Source organism: Parasteatoda tepidariorum, chromosome 4 (assembly GCF_982258835.1).
Source record: "Parasteatoda tepidariorum strain Cologne lab strain chromosome 4, Ptep-v5.0, whole genome shotgun sequence".
Lineage (NCBI taxonomy): Eukaryota > Metazoa > Arthropoda > Arachnida > Araneae > Theridiidae > Parasteatoda > Parasteatoda tepidariorum.
The window spans coordinates 63,836,295-63,850,307 of NC_141758.1; the positions used below are offsets into that span (position 1 = coordinate 63,836,295).

The 14,013-nt window shown below is 29.2% G+C and overlaps 1 long non-coding RNA gene across 1 annotated transcript; it reads right to left on the reverse strand.

Moving 5' to 3' along the window:
• Positions 1–1,140: 1,140 nt before the first annotated feature.
• LOC139425762 (uncharacterized) lies at positions 1,141–2,932 on the reverse strand. Its single transcript, XR_015432874.1, has 3 exons — positions 2,890–2,932; positions 1,952–2,024; positions 1,141–1,314 (listed from the first exon to the last, which is right to left on the reverse strand). It is a non-coding gene; the product is annotated as an uncharacterized LOC139425762 (long non-coding RNA).
• Positions 2,933–14,013: the final 11,081 nt, after the last annotated feature.

Consider the following 14,013-nt stretch of genomic DNA (forward strand, 5'->3'; position numbering starts at 1 on the left):
ATGAGTTACAGACTTATTGCTGTATTTTTTGACTTATGATTATTCAAAAAAAAAATTTCTTCTATCGTAACTTGTTGCTGGTCCCTCAAACCTCTAAACGCTTTAAACTTTATTGCTATATATGAGAAATCGCATGACTTAAACACTTCTAAAGCCTTAAAATAAATCTCTAACAATTTCTAGAGAAATATGAAAAAAAGTGTTTCCATTCTTTCGTAGTTATGACTATTATTTTTAACTAATAATTTTGATTAAAACTTTTATTGAAAAATTATAGTAGAAACTTAATAAACATTGCTTTTTGTAACGTTGACGCCAAGGAAAATGGAAAAAAAAGCCACAGTAAATACCTAACACTTGTAGCAAAGCAATGATTTTAAACTCTATATACCATCTGGCCACGAAGAATTATCTGAGCTACAGAACGAATAAACAACTAAAATATTTTAAACGTTATTAAAAGTTTCTTAAAAATTGAAAATTTGCTTCTTATTCATATTTTCACAAAAATTTTATAAGCCCAGCGAATGCAGCATTGCATGCAAGTTTGTAAATATTGAAAAATTTGTCTACAAACGCTTTTCATTATCAACAAACTGTGGCTTTTCTCCCTATTGATGTTTTGCTCTATTTATGGAATAAGCATAAGATAGGTTAAACATATCATAACAGTCATGAGTAACTGTTTGTATATTTGGTTTTATACTCGTCATTGAACGGCCAACCTAATTTTGGGTTTACGACTACTAATGTTCAACTCCGAAGCCTTGTAATTTTAAACCAATCTAGTAACCAAACCTAAAAACTCTAACAAAGAGACTCCTGGATCAGTACCCCCAGATGTATTGATTAGTTGTGGGAACATGGAGGACTTTACAATTCGTCAGATTTAACGTGCATCAGTCACAATTTTCTACACGGGGAGTCTTTGGTCGGCCTTGGATCGAACCCACGACCTCTTGGGCATGGGCCCAGTAACTTGTAACCAGACTATCCCGGTCATGAGTAACTGTTGAAAATTTACAGCAGTTATGAAAATAGCATATTATTCGCAACAAAAAAAAAAGTCATGTAGCGACGAAGACCCCAAAAACAACCTTAAAAAGACACAAACACGAAAGATGAAGAAATTTTTTTTTATTTTTAGAGTACCAAAACAATATTGCTTTGCGAATTTGTTTGTCTTTTTAGCAGCTTCTTAAATGAATTCATCAATGAAGAAAACATTTCTTCTAGGAGATTGATTACATATATAAATGAAACTCCCAACCATATTCCTATATATCCTGCTAGATTGCTTGATATTTCAATGCTCTGAAAAAAAAATACAAAAAAATATTGAAATATATGAATAATACTTGAGCAATAAAATCCGTAATCACCAACCTCAATTTATCTTCTTAGAATCTCTGTCAATCAATAAGGAATTTATTAGAATTCTCATCAAATGAATCTAAATAATATTTTAAAGACGAAATAGCAGAAACTTTATGAAAATCTGAAGAATCAGTGTTGAGTAAAGAAAAATTAAGAACTTCAAAATTAGTCCGATTGCTGAAGGAAAATTATAGAAAAGAAACTCAGATTATCGAGCAATCAAACTGGTTTTGATGTTCCATATCCCCCTTCCTCATAAGTGATTCGTCACATTTTTATAATGAATTTTCTTCTCACTTAAAAGTACTAATCCTCACTTAAAAGTATAAAATACTAATCCGAAGCTCCTATGAGCACGTTTTTTAACTTCATTTTTTGACAAAGCTTCTAAAAATATTTTTTAAGAACGTTGATTACGGAATAATCTTTCTCTTATAGAAAATACTTTTTTGCGGGATTTTAAAAATCACATTCAAATGGTACGTAAGAAATTGTCAATTTTAAACATATTTTGAATATGAACTACTTTTTAACATGTTTTATCTAAACGTTAAAAAATAAACCCTTTTCTTACCTCGTATTTCGGTATATAATTGTAGGTCATAGTCTGCATGTTATTCAAGTTTATAGTCACAGAGATTAAATGCCTAAAATATATATAAAACGAATTGCTTTTGCATGAATTTAAATAAACATTTCAAAATTCAAAGCATCTACTTATGGCTTTTAATTGAAAATGAAGCAAGACATATTATAGAGAAAGTTTAAAATGTGTGATTTCGCTGAAAATGAATAAATCGAGTGATTCTAAAAACTAACACATGGGAGAGTAAATCGGTTGCAGAAAAATTTAAACTTTTAAATGCAGCTTTTCTCAAAAGTGATGAAAATTGAAAAGATAAAAGTTTGAAATGTTCGCTACAGGGAGATAACCACTTCGTTATATGGAGAATATTTTGAATGTTATCTAAAGTTCCGATTTACAATTTCGTTATAAGGGAAATTCGCTGAAAGAAAACCATGTTGCGGATGAATTTACTTATTTAGTTAGCTAAGATTTTATAAAACAAATCATGTACTATTGCAAGCACTATATCTTAGGAATACCAATAACAAATATTTTTTTGGATATAGCGAAACACCGTTTATAGTGTACTTATTGCTGGCTGCACGGATGGTTCACTATAAAGGGGTCCAACTGTACGTTAACTAAGCTAAGTTCAGCGTGGGTAGAAAAAATATAGTTAAAATTATAAAATAATCTATCCTTGATTTCCAGAGGCATTGTATCTTGTAGTTCATGTATGATTTGTAAATTGTTACTTGCTTGCTTGATTAAAGGACCCTCAGAATTTCTTTCCGCAAAATATTTTATTATATTTATATGTTTTCTTTTTTAATAAGCACCGCATTCCCAAGTAAAAATCGTCTCTTTTGCCATAACATAAAGCTCTGATTACAAAAAGTAAAATAAATATTTATTTATTAACCCTGGAAAAAAAACATTCTTACTTCATCTTTTCATCCATCATATTATTTGTATGTTTTCCACAAAAGCCCTGAAAATAAATATAAAACAACTTTATCACAAATAATAATAAACAAAAATTGCTTCCTCTTCTAAGATGGAGGAATTATTTTTCATTCCTTATGTAATAGTAGATATCTCTTTATTTAAGTGAAAAATTCACTTTTAAGTCTTATTGTATCTTATCTTTGCCAGATGCATAACGTTCATTAATAGCTTATATGAATTATACGAGGGCTGTTCAGAAAGTATCGAGACTAAATTTATTCTATTTGTTCCAGAAAACCCCTAGCGGTGGGACTGTGCCCATCATGCGCGCGCATATTTCACCTCGTCTCACAAAAATCGGCAGGTCTGTACAACGCGCCGTTCAGTCACACTGACTTTTTTTATGTGGAGTGTTTGCGTGCGTTCGTCGAAAACAGAAAATGTTTGAAAACACGAATCTGTATCAAATTTTGCTTTTAGCTCGGTAAAACGGGCACCGAAACCTAAGAGATGATTAAAACAGCATTTGGAGATGAGACGATGAGTCGTGTTGGGGTTTTCGAGTGGTTCCGGCGATTAAAGGAGGGTCGTAAATCAGTGGACAAAACACGGAACATAGCACATCCTCCCTACTCGCCGGACATGTCACCTCCAGATTTCTTCCTCTTTCCCAAGATCAAGAATACCTTAAAAGGACGCCGGTTTCAGGACATTGAAAGCATAAAACAGAATTCGACGCAGCAGCTTCAGGCCATCCCAAAGTCTGAGTTCTAGAAATGTTTCGAGGACTGGAAACATCGTTGGGCCAAGTGTGTTACTGCCAATGAAGCATATTTCGAAGGATATTGACTCAAAACCTGTTTATGTATGCATGTTTTTGTATAATAAATTCAGTCTAGATACTTTCTGAACAGCCCTCGTATTAAATAGGATGAGTGATACCAATTTTGGGAAAATATAATTTATAAAAACGTAAGAGAGTAAATTTTTATCTCTATGCGTAAATTTATTTCTCTATCTAACGTAAGTTTTAACTCTACATATACCAGTAGATCTCTATTTGAGGGAAAAATTCATTTTTAAGTTTTATTAAAGTTGTGGAAGTATAATGATGTACAGTGCAAAATGTGAACTTTTTTAACAGCTTTTGATCTAATGATAACCTTTACATAAATCTTAGGTGTTTTTGAGGTTTATTTGAGGGGTCAAGGTTGAAAACAACCTAAAAAGATCAACCTCTCAAGGTGTATGAAGTTGTTTTATTCACACTTGTTGGAAATTTACATTAAATCTACTTCTTGTTTGAAATCTACTTTAGAGCAACCAGCTTACAAGGGAAACTAGGGAAGTGTGATTCGCCAATTTTGAAATAAACTAGTGGGATGCATGCCTTATGAGGAATAATTTTAGGGGGCAACATTCGTTTCGGCCCATAGAAGGTCCTGTGAGAGATTAAAAATAGTTCAATATGTAGAAAAACCGGTATTTTATTACTTCAATGCAGACTATTAGTTATTGTAATTGTCTCATACTTCAATTAATTTTGTGGTAATTGTTAATTAATTTTCTGATTGATTTATTAATTAGCAAATTAATTAATTATCCAATTTATTACAAATTAATTGGATTGTAAGACAATTACTATAACTAATAGTCTGTATTAAAGTAATAAAATACCGATTTTTCTACATATTTAATTATTTTTTATCTCTCACAGGACCTTCTATGGACCGAAACGAATGTTAATTAATTTATTAATTAGCAAATTAATTAATTATCCAATTAATTACAAATTAATTGGATTAAGAGACAATTACAATAACTAATAGTCTGCATTGAAGTAATAAAATACCGATTTTTCTATATATTGAATTATTTTTTATCTCTCACAGGACATTCTATGGGCCGAAACGAATGTTGCCCCCTAAAATTATTCCTCATAAGGCATACGTCCCACTAGTTTATTTCAAAATTGGCGAGTCACACTTCCCTAGTTTCCCTTGTGAGACTTAGCTTCACAGCTGTTAAAGAAAAAAAAGGAGGTATTTCGTGCGTGGTTAAATAACGTGGTTAAAAACTGCTTGCTTGCATGCATGGATGGAATACATACATACATACACACACACACACGCACGCACACACACACACACAACACACACACACGCACACACATCGAAGTGAACTTTTCAAATATGTAATCACAAGTGGATTACAATGGCCACCAAACTGTCAAACTCTGATTAATACTGACTGTCTACCAATTTTTCAAAAGTTTGTTCATAATATTCCTTTTCTTTCTTTTTGATTTTACTTGTCTGCTTTTATATTTTATAATTGTATTTCATTTTGTATTTTTGATCTAAATTTGTTATTCTTATTCTTCAATGCATGTAAACTCTTGTTATGGAGCATGCTGAAAATAAATATTTTAAAATTTAAAAAAAAATAAAAAATAAATACATACATACATACATGCATACATACATACATACGTACATACTTACATACATACGTACGTACGTACGTACATACGTACATACATACATACGGACAGTCCGCAAAAAAAATAACGAATCACCCTGAATAACTTTCGCTCTAATGATCGGATTTTCACGAACTAAGTGTCAATCTTAATGGTTTCTGGGGGTGACCTCAAATATGCTAATTAATTAGTGCTAACTATTAATTAAGTTACGAAATCAGACACAAAAACGTACTTTCTCTGAATAAACATATATTTTTTTTACATATTTGGAATCTAGGCACTTGAATTAGGGGGGGGGGTAGACAAAATTTTAAAAAAATTGGGTGGTAAATTGGGCAGCAATAAAGGTTTATATATTTGGCGATAGTCCAGAACACCGCCTGTGCAAATTAATATTTTAAGATAACCCATTGACTAATTCAAAAGAGGAATGCTTCATTTTACTAGGTTGCTAGGCAACCACGCTCTGACTGTAAAAAAAATTGAAATAATGTTTGTGATTGCTGGGAGAGGTTTAATTAATTGCTAACAGTAAATATCTCGAAGTTTCTAGGCAATAGACAATTTTTAAGCTGATTTCTGTCCAAAAAGCAAAAAAAAAAAAAAAAATTTTAATCCCCTTTGAAAAGAAAATTTGTATCGATTTATAAATTATTTATGATCTTCTAAGTTTTTAGAATTTAAATACATAAACTTTTTATCTGATATTATATAGATTATGCTGTTTTTGCTATATTTATTCAAGGATTTCATAATAAAATTAAATTAACATAACTTATTATAGCTATATACGAAATTTTAGGGATAATCATTTTTACAGCTTTAATCGAGTCTTCTAGGCAAGAAAGTTTTAAAAAAAGAAAAAAATTGTTTAGTAATTCTAATGCACATTCACAAGGTTTTATAATTTACGAGATTTCTTTTTTCTATAACTCAAGGAATTGCTGAATGTTTAGTGCCATTTTAAAAACATTGAAATATGTTATGTTTAAGAATAAGATATTGAAATAATATGTTGCACATTGTATGATTCATTGTTTAAAAAATCGCTTCATTCTGCTAGATATTTAGGTTACATGGTTTTCTTTGGATAAAAATGATTAGCAAATAGCATCCTCGTGCTTCGATACATTCTGAAACTTACGTTGGCAAACTGACCATAAAATGTCGCACAGCATATTCTTCAATTAAGATACGCTACATTTACGACCAAATACTGCTACTATGATTAATTTGTTTTCTTATATATATCTGATACTTACTTTTTAAACAGAGCTCGTAAGATTTTTAAGATACTGAAATGGGGGCACAAAAACTTAAAAGATAAAATATTTAATTTCATTGACTCAAAATATCTGGTCTCAAAATTTTAACTTTTAGGTTAAATATAACTTATACAATATGGATTCTCTTACGTTTTCAAAGACCACATAAATCCTGTTAAAATATTAAAATGCATATGTTTACTTTAACGAGTGTAAAATCCTTATCAAAATAATGATCAAGACCCAAATGTAAAACAGTACAATTGACGATAAAAACTCAACTGGCTTCAAGACATATGAAGAGAGAAACAAAAGTCAACATGTTTCGAGCGTTCAAATATAATCGCCCATTCTCAAGACTTGTCAGGCTTGAATAACTTGTGACTTTTATTATTGGACGCTCAAAACATGTCTATTTTTATTATCATCCATTATTTTTTTAAATCATTGACGTTATTATATTTTCCATTCAGTTTCTTGGGATTATCCATTTAGTTACACAACATATTAAATTATTTCACTCTATATTAAAATAAGTTTTACATAAGTTATAGGCACAGGTTCATAGATTGAAAAAATAATAATTCACTACTTTGTAAAAAAAATCAATGCAGTATTTTTTTTTTTTTTTTTTTTTTTTTTTTTTTTTTTTTGCTGCAAGCCTTAACGTTTTAATTTAAGGACATCAAAAAATTCAGTTTACAATTGAAATTTATCTTTATATTATTTATTATCTTTATAAATATAGTGATTAGTTATTACATCATACCTTAGACACCTTAAAAAACTATGTTTACTGACTAAATATAATAATAAAAGCTTGAATGGAAAATTTCTTTGCAGGCTTTTGTGCCAATAATTAGCTAAATTTTTATCTTATTGCGGTCTTTAATGTCCTGACGGGAACTGGTAGGAAAAATCCATTTAAAGACAATCATCCAGGTAAAAAATGGGTGAAGTTTTTTTTAAGGCGACATCCACCGATGACTCAGTGCAATGCGAAGATAATTTCAAAAAGCAAAACTTCCCTTAGAGAATAATATTCGAAATACTGATTTTAAGAACTTTAGAAGAATCTTTAGGAGGGAAGTAGCCGTGGCATCCTTTTAGAAAGTGATTGCATTTACAATGCGGACGAAGCAAGAGTTGAATACTGCCCTTAAACGGGAAAAAATTTTCTCCCTAAAAATTATAAGGATTTATATTCCAAAGTACCCAGGAAAGAAAAAGTACCTCCCTTGGTAGTTTTTCCTTACTGAAGAATTCTTTGAGATATTACAGAATCAGTCCCTGCTATATATTTCATTGGAAAAAGTGATTCATGAAATGAAACGATGATCGCAGTAACATTTTATATTTTACAAATATATTGCAAATGTTTCTACCCATGGCTAATTAAAAATGCTATCAAATTCCCTATTTTGCTTGTTCTGGACAGGTATAAATCTCATATCAATTTGAAACTGAGCAAGTTTTGTTCATCAAAGCAAATTTTCTGGTTTACTTTTCTACCTAATTCACTGAAATCTCCCGTTAGATCTTGAAAACAAAAGAATTGTAAAACAATATGTCGAGAAAATTTTACATCCACTTTTAAATAAGATTTTAAGGCATCAACTGATGAAGTTAAAATGCTTTTATGAAATGTGATATTTTTCCATTCGATGTAGAAAACGTTGAACAAATGCATGCAAAATAGACACCAAGAGTTAATGAGCAAGACCGCTTATCAACAAAACACATGCTTTGAGAGTAACGATGCGCTATTTCTTCAGAAGCTTGAGATGGAAATCTCACAAGTTATGCTGCAAATTTTTAATGGAACCCTGACAGAAAAGTTTAATCTCCCAAATATCCAATAGCCTGTGCATTTCTCAATATTGAAGAATTTATTTCAAAAACAACATTTGGTTAATCAAATTTTGGCACTGAAGCTGATACAACTAACATTGATAATAAAAGTATCTTGAAAACTGATTTTGAGATAAGTCCTCTTGAGGCATTGTTAGTTGCAAAAACAATCGGTTCCATAAGTAAATGGTAAGTACTGCTGATGACTCACTAGATATAAGTCAATGAGAGATGGATTTTACTCAAACTTCGAAACTCCTTTTTCTCATTTATTATCCAGTTAGGAATTCTAGAAATGGTACTGGAAAATCAAAAGAAATTTCGAAGATACATTTACATTGGCCAAAAATTTGGAAAAAAGAGGAAGGTTAAATCAAAAGAAAAAGAAATAAATTACTTTTTTGCATTAACTTCTGAAAAAGAACGAAAATTTAAAGAGATTGAAAGAGCTGAAAAAAAGTTAAAGCAGAAAGTATGACGAAGAGAAAAAAAATACTTAAGATAAAAAAGAAATTCAAAAAGTATGGGGAAAAGAGTAAACAAAAAAGTGATCTAATTATAATAATAATAATAAAAGCATCATCGGATTACACAATAATAAACATTCATAATTTAGAATTGACTATTAAACTGTGTGGAAAAAATGAAATTTTTTTTTTAAATTATGTATTCAAACATATTTTACTTTCCATTCCATGACTGAAAAAAAAGTAACATTTTCCACGTTAACTGTGGTTATATGTTGCAATTCCAAGAAAAATCTTGTTTTTAGACATTTGTGTGGCCTATGGATTCCTAACGAGCATCAAACATTCTCAAAATTAAGTGTTCATTCACATGAAAATTTAGTGTTTATTCACTGGTAAGAACCGTTCTTTCACTTGGTTATCTTACTACTTATTATTAAAACCACCAAAAGCTTAAAACAATATTATGTAAGTTATCTAATTTTTTTTACATAATTTGCATTTAATAACAAATTTAGAAATTTTTATGATTTTTTTTTAAAGGCAAGCTAAGCTTAAGTGTTCCTTCCTTCATTGGTTAGTTTACACAATAAGATGTTGAGAAATTTGCGATGTTGTGAGAGATGCTAAAAAATGTTGACTACGTATTTTTATTAATATTTATGAAATATATAATCAAGAAATTGATAAATATATTACTCCAAATCTAAGCATACGTATGTATATTATCGAAATTGTATCAGTTATTGAAAAACAAAATAAAAAAATAATCACATTAAATTAGCACAATCTGGTGTATAATCAATCATATTCTATCAGAAGCACGCTTTTATAAAACTAGACATTCGTTTAATAAAGTGTTTTTTATTCAAATTTCTTTACTAAATAGAAAAATAAAATATTAAACGACTAAAAAAGAAATATCCTATTTTATAGTTTGAAAGAAATAAAAATAAAAAGATTAGCAAACGATTATAAGCGAAAAAAATATGAATGAAATTTTACGCTACGCGCGCGAAGTCAAGTTCCTCGCAAGTTTATCACATTTTAATATTAATCGCCCCATTTAATTATTTCTTTACTGCTGCCAAATTATTTTTTAAAAATAATTAGTTTTAATTTTTCTCAGCTTCTAATAAATAAAAAAAGTTGAAACTTTAGATTTTTCAATTGAAAAATATGTAGATTAATATTGTATAAAAAAATTCATACCTTATAATTCAAAATTTTTTTCATCCTCAATTTAATTAAATAATAAAAAATAATTAATAATTATTAAAAATTATTTTTTTCATGAAATTATCTTTGGGTAATCGAGTTTCATGAGTGGGTGCAATTTTCTTTGAATTGCTTTAATAGTTTTAAAAATATGACTAAAAACGTAAAAAGTGAAATTAACATTAAGAGGTACGAACTTTGGATCGCTCTCCTGACCAAACTATGGGGACCATATTTCCCAGATTGCGGCTACCCCCTATATTTTGAAGGTTAGGAATCCAAATATGTAAAAAAAATATATGTTTATTCAGAGAAAGTACGTTTTTGTGTCTGATTTCGTATTTTAATTAATAGTTAGAACTAATTAATTAGCATATTTGAGGTCACCTCCAGGAACCATTAAGATTGACACTTAGTTCGTGAAAATCCAATCATTAGAACGAAAGTTATTCAGGGTGATTCGTTTTTTTTTTTTTTGCGGACTGTACATACATACATTGAATGAATGGATCTTGGAAATGTGAACTTTCATTAATTACAAACAGAATTAATTAACAGCAATTACAGACTGTATGAACAATAAATTATTTCGCAAGTATCTTTTATAAAAGAAGTATAGAATGATATGAAATTACTACTTCACGGATGTTTTGTACCAAAATTAACATCAGAAAAACTGAAACATGGATATTAATTTATTACATTAAAAAAAATATTAAGACTTTAGTATGAGATCTGAAAAAATTCTAAAATTCTTTACAGATGTAATATATTACCACATGCTTTGACAAAGATTCTAGCATGGAATCAGATTTTTTTTTAATATTCCATAATAATCCACATTTTTCACTTTCAATTTTAATAAATTTTTCTTGGAAAAATGATGACCAGAATTTCATATAAATCAATAAAATTTGGGAGTTTAAATGGAAAGTAGAAAAAACATATTCTAAATTATAATATTTTAAAAGTAATGTTATTTTAAAAATAAGAACAGAGTATATTTACTTACTAGAAAGTAAAACAGCGTCTTCTTCAGAAATGCCGCTGTTAACCAAATGCTGTTTTAATTCTTCTTTATTCAAAATATCAATAAAGATATTCATCAGAAAAAAATTAAACTTGAAATAGAAGCGAATTTTATGACTAATTTAGATTCGCGATCGCAACGAACTATAGGGGGCGTTGTTGTATGAGACTAATACCTGTGATTTCTATATGAACAGTCATTCAGTCACTCTATAGACGTCGTTAATGTAGCACGTAGCATTGCAACGTTCCTTCTTTATTGTGGCTAATTAAATTTAAAAAGAAAAATGCTTGATATTCTTTCTTGTGCAAACGAAAACAAAATGGTATCTCTTTTTATTAGAGAAGGAATATCCAAAACACATCGGAAAAATATTTGTACATTAACAGAAAAAAATATGTATATTCTTATAAGAGTTAAAACCCAATGCCCGAGAAATAGTTTTACTAAATTTAATGATATAACATGAAAGGCCCATTTAAACTTTACATTCTATAGTTTTAAGAATCATATTACTTCAAAAATTAAAATGAACAAGAAGTATACATAAGCCTCATAATTTTATGTAATTTAATTTTGTAAACAAAGCTTTTTGACAACAATTTTTATCAAAAAATTTCAAGTTTCAATAAAAATCATTATTTAGAAACTAAGAAACGTAAAATAAAGAATGCTGACGAAACAAAAACAAAAAAAAACAATTCTTTTTTGTCGCCATTTTTAGTGCTACAAAAATTCGTCTTTGGGATTTGCCAAAAACAAAACAAGATGCAATTTTATTTTTTCAGGAGGGAAATATTTTACCGAAAAAACGAAAATGTACCAATTACCACAACATAAAACTTTATCTTGGTAGACGTACGATTTGGAAATGTTATTTCATTTAGAATCTTATTTATCAGAGTTCATTTGGCGATATGATTGTTTTGAATCTATGCTAAACTCTATATCAGCTCATTTTCCACCGAAATCCGATTGACTATTTTGATTTTAAATAAAGTGTTTTATTTTATGAATTGTCGCAAACATTTTAAGTGTAGATTGGCGGCACTTAAAAACCGCCAAATCTGTAGCGGCGGTGGCGTTAATACGTAAGTACCGAATTTTTACTCCATACTTTTCTGAATCATATTACTTCAAGCATTGGAATATACAAGAAGTATACATAAACACATAATGTTATACCATTTAATTTTTCAAAAAAAGTATTTTGAGAACAATTTTTATCAAAAAATTATAAACTAAAAAACGGAAAATAAAGAATTCTTAGGATAAAAAAACGATTTTAAGAATTCTTTACATTGAAGTAAAAACTTACATATTGTTTCTTTTTTTATTATTCTTATAGTTCTTAATCAGACGTAAAAAACCATTCTGTAGAGAACCATCATCAAATGTAAAAAAATATTTACAAGCAAATTTTTTATTGTAAAAATCATTGCACTTACCTGATTTATAATTCCCGGAGAATTCCAAAATGATAAGTTCCTTGTTTGAAAACTTTGTTTTCAAAACATAGTTTATCCCTTCATTACTTTTAGATAACATACTACACAGCAAAATTTTATAATATATATGAATTTGAATATGTAGCTAAAAACAGAATAGCTGAATTCTAGTTGAACTTATTCTTTCAAAACTAAAAAATACTTACCAAAAAAACGATTAAAATTAATTAAGAATCAGCACAAATGGCACTATTTCAAGTAACTTGGATAATTTTTGCATTTTACCTTAATACACACATCTGTAACAGTATCCGAAATCGGAAGTCATCAGTTGCAAGTTTGTTGATAATAGAAATTAAAAATTATTGAGGAATTTTTCTTCAAATGTTTGGCGTGTTCTGTTCCTGAAAGATTTACTAATATTCTGGAGATTTTTTTCAAGTTCTTCGGCCTTTTCCTTAGGGAAATTTTGTTTCTTATTTGCTGCTAAAAAATGGCGTCTGATTCTGTCAATGATTTCGATGGAACTAAATGAAAACGTGATAAATTAATGTCTGATATTTACAGGCTCCCGCTAGATGGCGTACTCGAGCGTTGCGATCGCGAATCGCTAAACATACCAATTTTATTTAGATTTATTATCGTTTGCTTTTCAAAATAAAACGATAGAAATTCCAGCTTATAGCTCGCACACAAGTAAATAATAAATAAATCACTCAAGTTTGAGCGAAAATCACTCAAGTATTGGTTAAATAAATACTACTCGAGTTCGAGTGTATCCAAATCAAGAATTTTGCTCAAATATAGGTGTATTTCACTCGATATTACTAACTGCTGAGAGACTGTTGCTTAGCTGCTTATAATTCTTGATAAGGCTTTCATGCTTCTGCAAAGATGATTAAATTTTGTTACTAATAAACATTTTATAGATTTACATCCTCATTATTATTTTGGATATGCTACTTCGAAGTGAACTTCGTATCTACAGTAAATAACATTTATTTATATATGTTTATGTAATCTTAAGTGACTTTAATTTTCAGATTTGATAAATATTTCAGCAATTTTGAGGACATTGAACTTATAGCCGATCGAATCTCATCAGACAAAAAATTAGAATCCTTTGATAAATTTACTTTCGTATCGTAATTTAAATAATAATTACTTCATCCTACTCCATTAACCTATTACATTATCTTACTTTGTTAAATATAAATTGAAATCCGTATCTGTATTTGGTTAAGAAGTGAATCTACAAGATTTTGTGCTCATAGCCTCCAGTTCCAGTCACTCGCTGTAGACCTTGATCTCACTAATCCGCCGAATTGCATGAATGTTGACTTTGGTGCACTTTCA